The sequence below is a fragment of the Myotis brandtii genome, unplaced genomic scaffold (genome assembly GCF_000412655.1).
Source record: "Myotis brandtii unplaced genomic scaffold, ASM41265v1 scaffold920, whole genome shotgun sequence".
Lineage (NCBI taxonomy): Eukaryota > Metazoa > Chordata > Mammalia > Chiroptera > Vespertilionidae > Myotis > Myotis brandtii.
The window spans coordinates 1,706,312-1,710,873 of record NW_005371792.1 but is presented as its reverse complement, the minus strand read 5'-3'; the positions used below and the strand labels follow the sequence as shown (position 1 = coordinate 1,710,873).

At 45.7% G+C, this 4,562-nt stretch overlaps 1 pseudogene; it reads right to left on the bottom strand.

Moving 5' to 3' along the window:
- Positions 1 to 1,242: 1,242 nt before the first annotated feature.
- LOC106724660 lies at positions 1,243 to 3,105 on the bottom strand (annotated as a pseudogene).
- Between the last annotated feature and the right edge of the window lie 1,457 nt (positions 3,106 to 4,562).

Genomic DNA, 4,562 nt, shown 5'->3' with positions numbered 1-4,562 from the left:
CAGCGCTGTCACCTGGTGGTCTTATGTTCTGGAGGAGGCACGCGGACCTCACCAGGGATGTCTGGAAGGATCTGTCTTGTGTAAGGGTTCTCTGCAGATGAATTACTGACCTCTAACTCCTCTTCCTGGTATGTGATGTCTGAATGAATGTGTATCAACTGCATTACATTGCAAGCCATAACACGAGACAGGTGCTCTTCCCACTCAATAGCATGTGTCCTCCTAATCCTACCTGCTCTTAACAAAACAGTAATAATTCCAAACACAATCTCAATTTTGTTGTACTTTTTACAGCTGTTTGAAAAAACTAATTGTACTATAATATACAATAAGATACTTCTTACATTTTCTCTGTGCAGAATATCTGGTTCTTAAAGATTTGAGATGGAATCTGCTTGAGAGTACCCACCATGGATAATTTTATGAATTTTTTGTCTTCCCCTACACCACCATTCTATGCTCTTATAACTGCTTCTGAACCCATGCCTGCCTCACACCTGCTTAGTATTCAAGCTCTGTCTCATCTTATAAGAATGCTAACACTGTGCTCACTGCAGCCTCAGGTTGTGAGTCTTTTTTTAATCCTCACCTGAGGACATGAAGAGAGAGAGAGAGAGAGAGAGAGAAAGAGATCGGGCCCTGACCAGGGATCGAACCTGTCACCCAGGTATATGCCCTGACCAGGAATCGAACTGGCGACACTTAGGTGCACAGGACATCAGATCCTGACTTTTAAATAACCGTATGGAATTGTTACAAGGACACACACTATACTGCATTGTCGTCCAACATGGTTTTCCCACAGAAGATACTTTTTATTTTTAATTTAAAGAAGTTCTCTCAATTTATTAAATACATACTTTTCAAATAAACATATGAACAACTCAAATCAATCAAAGCAGTGAGACCATAAAGTGCTGCTCTGCTCTGAAAAGGAGGCACACCATTAGCTTGTAGGAAAAATCCACTGGTGACAACCAAAGTCAAACCGGCCGTCTCAAAGAGGGCCATGAAGGGGCCCTGGGGCACACCGCCTACTGCCTGGTGGGGCCACCGCTTCCTGCCCTCTCCATGGCCTCTTGTCTGCGCTCTCCTCTGCAAAGCTCTTCTCCAGGCTCCTCCCGGACCCTGTCATACTCAACCCCTGGCCACTCTGGGTTCTAGTCCCAAGCCTGCTGCTCTGTCTGTGCTTAGGTGAGCTCAGTGGATTTTGGCTGTCATTGTGTTGCATGTCGTTTCCTCCTAAAGTTCTGTCTTCGGGACATTTAGACTTCTCCTTAGTGTGACTGCAGGGCCGTGGTTCATCATATAAAAGACTTTGGGTTTATATCGATTGTTCTATAAATGACACTCCTCTAAAGGCTCAATCAAATTTTGTGGTGAGTCATAATCAGTGACGTAGGGCTTCATGTCTAGTACAGGAGTGCCGTGAATCATGTCAATTACAGAAAGGGGAATAGCTCCACCGTCTACCTTTCTCAGCGTGGCCGGGGCCAGACCTATTGTATTAGGACAATGTGGGTCCTTGAGGAGAAAACTCCAGTCTTCCCACCATTCAGCCTAGGAGGCTAAACTTTTACCTTACAGCTCAAATGACCATTTTTTTGTGTGTGAAAAACAAGCAAAATCCAAACATGAGAAACTCTTCTAAACCCATCAAGGAATGTTCATGATTATTAAAGACTAGAGGCCCGGTGCATGAAATTCATGCAAGGGGTGGCCCCTGTGCACTGGTCGTTCCAAAAGGTCGTTCCGCCATCCAGTCTGATTAGCATATTAGCTCTTTATTATATAGGATGCTCTTTCTAATTCTCAAACAAGCCCTTGAATGGCAACAAATGGATGGCTGCCTTGGAGCACCATTTTGGGCTGAGAAACAGGATTCCAAGGAGCCAATTGGCTCAGTTAAAAGATTCTCCATCTCCAGAGCCGACTTCACGCATCCTCTCGGGTTGCTGTGGGGCGAGGCTCTGGCTCTTCCAAGCCACACGTGGCTACTGGTCAGAGGACCCACTGGGCGCGGTCTAGCTTTCCGCTTCCATCCCCACACCTGGCGCCTACACAGCAGTCACACCTGCAAGGTGGTCAGAAGATACTCTTTTGGCATCTAGTGATACCTTTTAGTTTTATGTTACCACAAATATAACGCATACTATAAATCCACAAGTCATTTTCAATTGCTCAGTAGGCTGTGTATTTAAAAGTTGTTTGGCGAGGAACAAGCAGTAATGCATATTCAGTCATCTGGTCCACCATCTGTCACAAATGTGTTATTCGGTTACCACTAAAGCTGTGATGCAGATTAATTCATAGAGATTTATAAGAATCAACCTCAGAACAAAACCTTAAAACGTAGTCTGTCTGATTTGCTACAAGCTTGTCTTTACGATAAAACTCAGACACACAGATTTGCTGCTTTCTCTATGCTTAAAACATCAACTTGGAGAAATATCACTATTACAGATCACACCCTGGATTGCTTGTATTATAAAAGCATAAGTATTACTGAGGTTGTTCAATCTGTATATACCATCGCAGTCAGATTAGACTCAACATGTCATCTCCTAAAAAAGTCTCTCATAATATTTACCTGCTTATAATAATTCTTGGCTCTATATCAGTAGGGCACTTTTACATCCAATACATATGATATTAACCAGGTGTCCCTTAATGGGAAGGTTTTGGGGGCATTCCTACAGGTTCTCTGCCTATCAAAGGTGTGACCTTTTATGGGAGCTTCGTTCCAAAGATGAACTCCAGCCATTTTCCCCCTCGATGTGTTCATGCTGAAGGTCACATTCAAAGATAGAGCTGTTTTCTTCTCCCTAAATCTGGACTAGTCCACAGAAAGCAGGGAAGGGGCATACTGGGACCTCCAAGCCCAGGCATGAGAAGCTGGAAGCTTTTTTGAAGGGCTTGCTATCTGGATGATCCCTCTTGAGCCCAGCTTCCATTCTGTGGAATGGAGAAGCCATGTTAGCCCAGTTGACATCCCCAGATGAACTCCCACCTGAGAGCCAGTGCCTCCTGCCAGTCCACTGACATTCCAGAGTAACCTAGGATGACTCCGCATACTGCTGAAGTCACATGGAGAAGAAGAACCATCCAGCTTAGCCTAGGCCAGTGGTCGGCAAACAGTGGCTCGTGAGCCACATGCGGCTCTTTGGCCCCTTCAGTGTGGCTCTTCCACAAAATACCGACTTCTGCGCATGGGCCACGAAGTTTCAATCACACTGTAGGTGCGCGCCCGCACGTGATATTTTGTGGAAGAGCCACACTGAAGGGGCCAAAGAGCCCCATGTGGCTCGCGAGCCGTGGTTTGCCGACCACGGGTAGGCAACCCACAGAACCACGAGACATAGGAAATGGTTCTGTTACAATGTGAAGCTGGATGCTGGATAACACTAGACAAATAAAATATCTTGTCAGGACCCTGTGCCCACAGGAGGTAGGGTCCCCAGTGGGCAGCTGTTAGGCGTGTTCTGTACCTTTCCGGGTGCTCAGTTTCTCCCCTGCACTCAGTACTTTTCCATTGTGCCCCGCTTGGGGCTCCTGCCCTCTCTGCGATTTTCCTGTTATTCTCATTTCTGGTGTCACAAGAGACAGCTAAGCGGCCAAGAAGAGCAGCTCAAGACCCAGGTCCCTGCAAACACTTGCGCCTGCAACCCGCTTAACTGCTAGCCTCGACCCACACAAGAAACATATAAATACCCCACCCTCCCTACTCTTGCTGGCCGACACCACTTTGGTCTCAGCCCTTCTGTTCGCAGATGAAACGATACATTTATAAATTTTGCTTTTTAATTTCATTTGGTCTGGTTCCTCTCGGCATCGGCCTAGCAGCAGGTATATCTTCTGTGGGGGAAAAATATTGCCAGTCCTTAGATTTTCTGCTTCCTATATATATGAAGTCAAAAGAATGCCAATATTTCAAATTTCATTTTTAAAGGTCCCATACTCATGCTTCACCAGATGCCATTATCTGATTTATTCACTCAAATGGACTCAATTTCTTTTTTTTTTAATCTTCTTCCGATTTTTAATTGGGCTATTTGTCTTTTTATTATTTGCTGGGGTCAACCCCAGCAGGTCCAGGGGTCCCTAAAGGTGTGGACGGAGTCGGATGATGAAGGAAGGACTCGGAGGCTGCGTTCAGGTGATCATCATGGCGAGGTTCTCCCTCCAGGATCTCCAGGTTCTCCAATCAGGTTCGGTCGCCAGGTTCTCTAGCCAGGTTCCAGCCAGGTTCTATCCAGGTTCTCCTGCCATGTTCTGTCTAGGTTCTCCAGCCAAGTTCTGTAGCCATGTTCTCTCCCTAAGTTCTGTCTCTAGGTTCTGTCCCTAGGTTCTGTCCAGGTCCTCCTGCCATGTTCTGTCTCTAGGTTCTGCAGCCAAGTTCTGTAGCCATGTTCTGTCCAGGATCTTTTGCCATGTTCTCTCGCTAGGTTCTGTTTCTAGGTTCTCTCAATTTCTAAATAATATGAAAATAGGTTACAACTAGGAAGTACAAGTCTCAGTTTTGTACTTGGGTACAAAAAAGGTTACCACTTCAGACTCCTGCT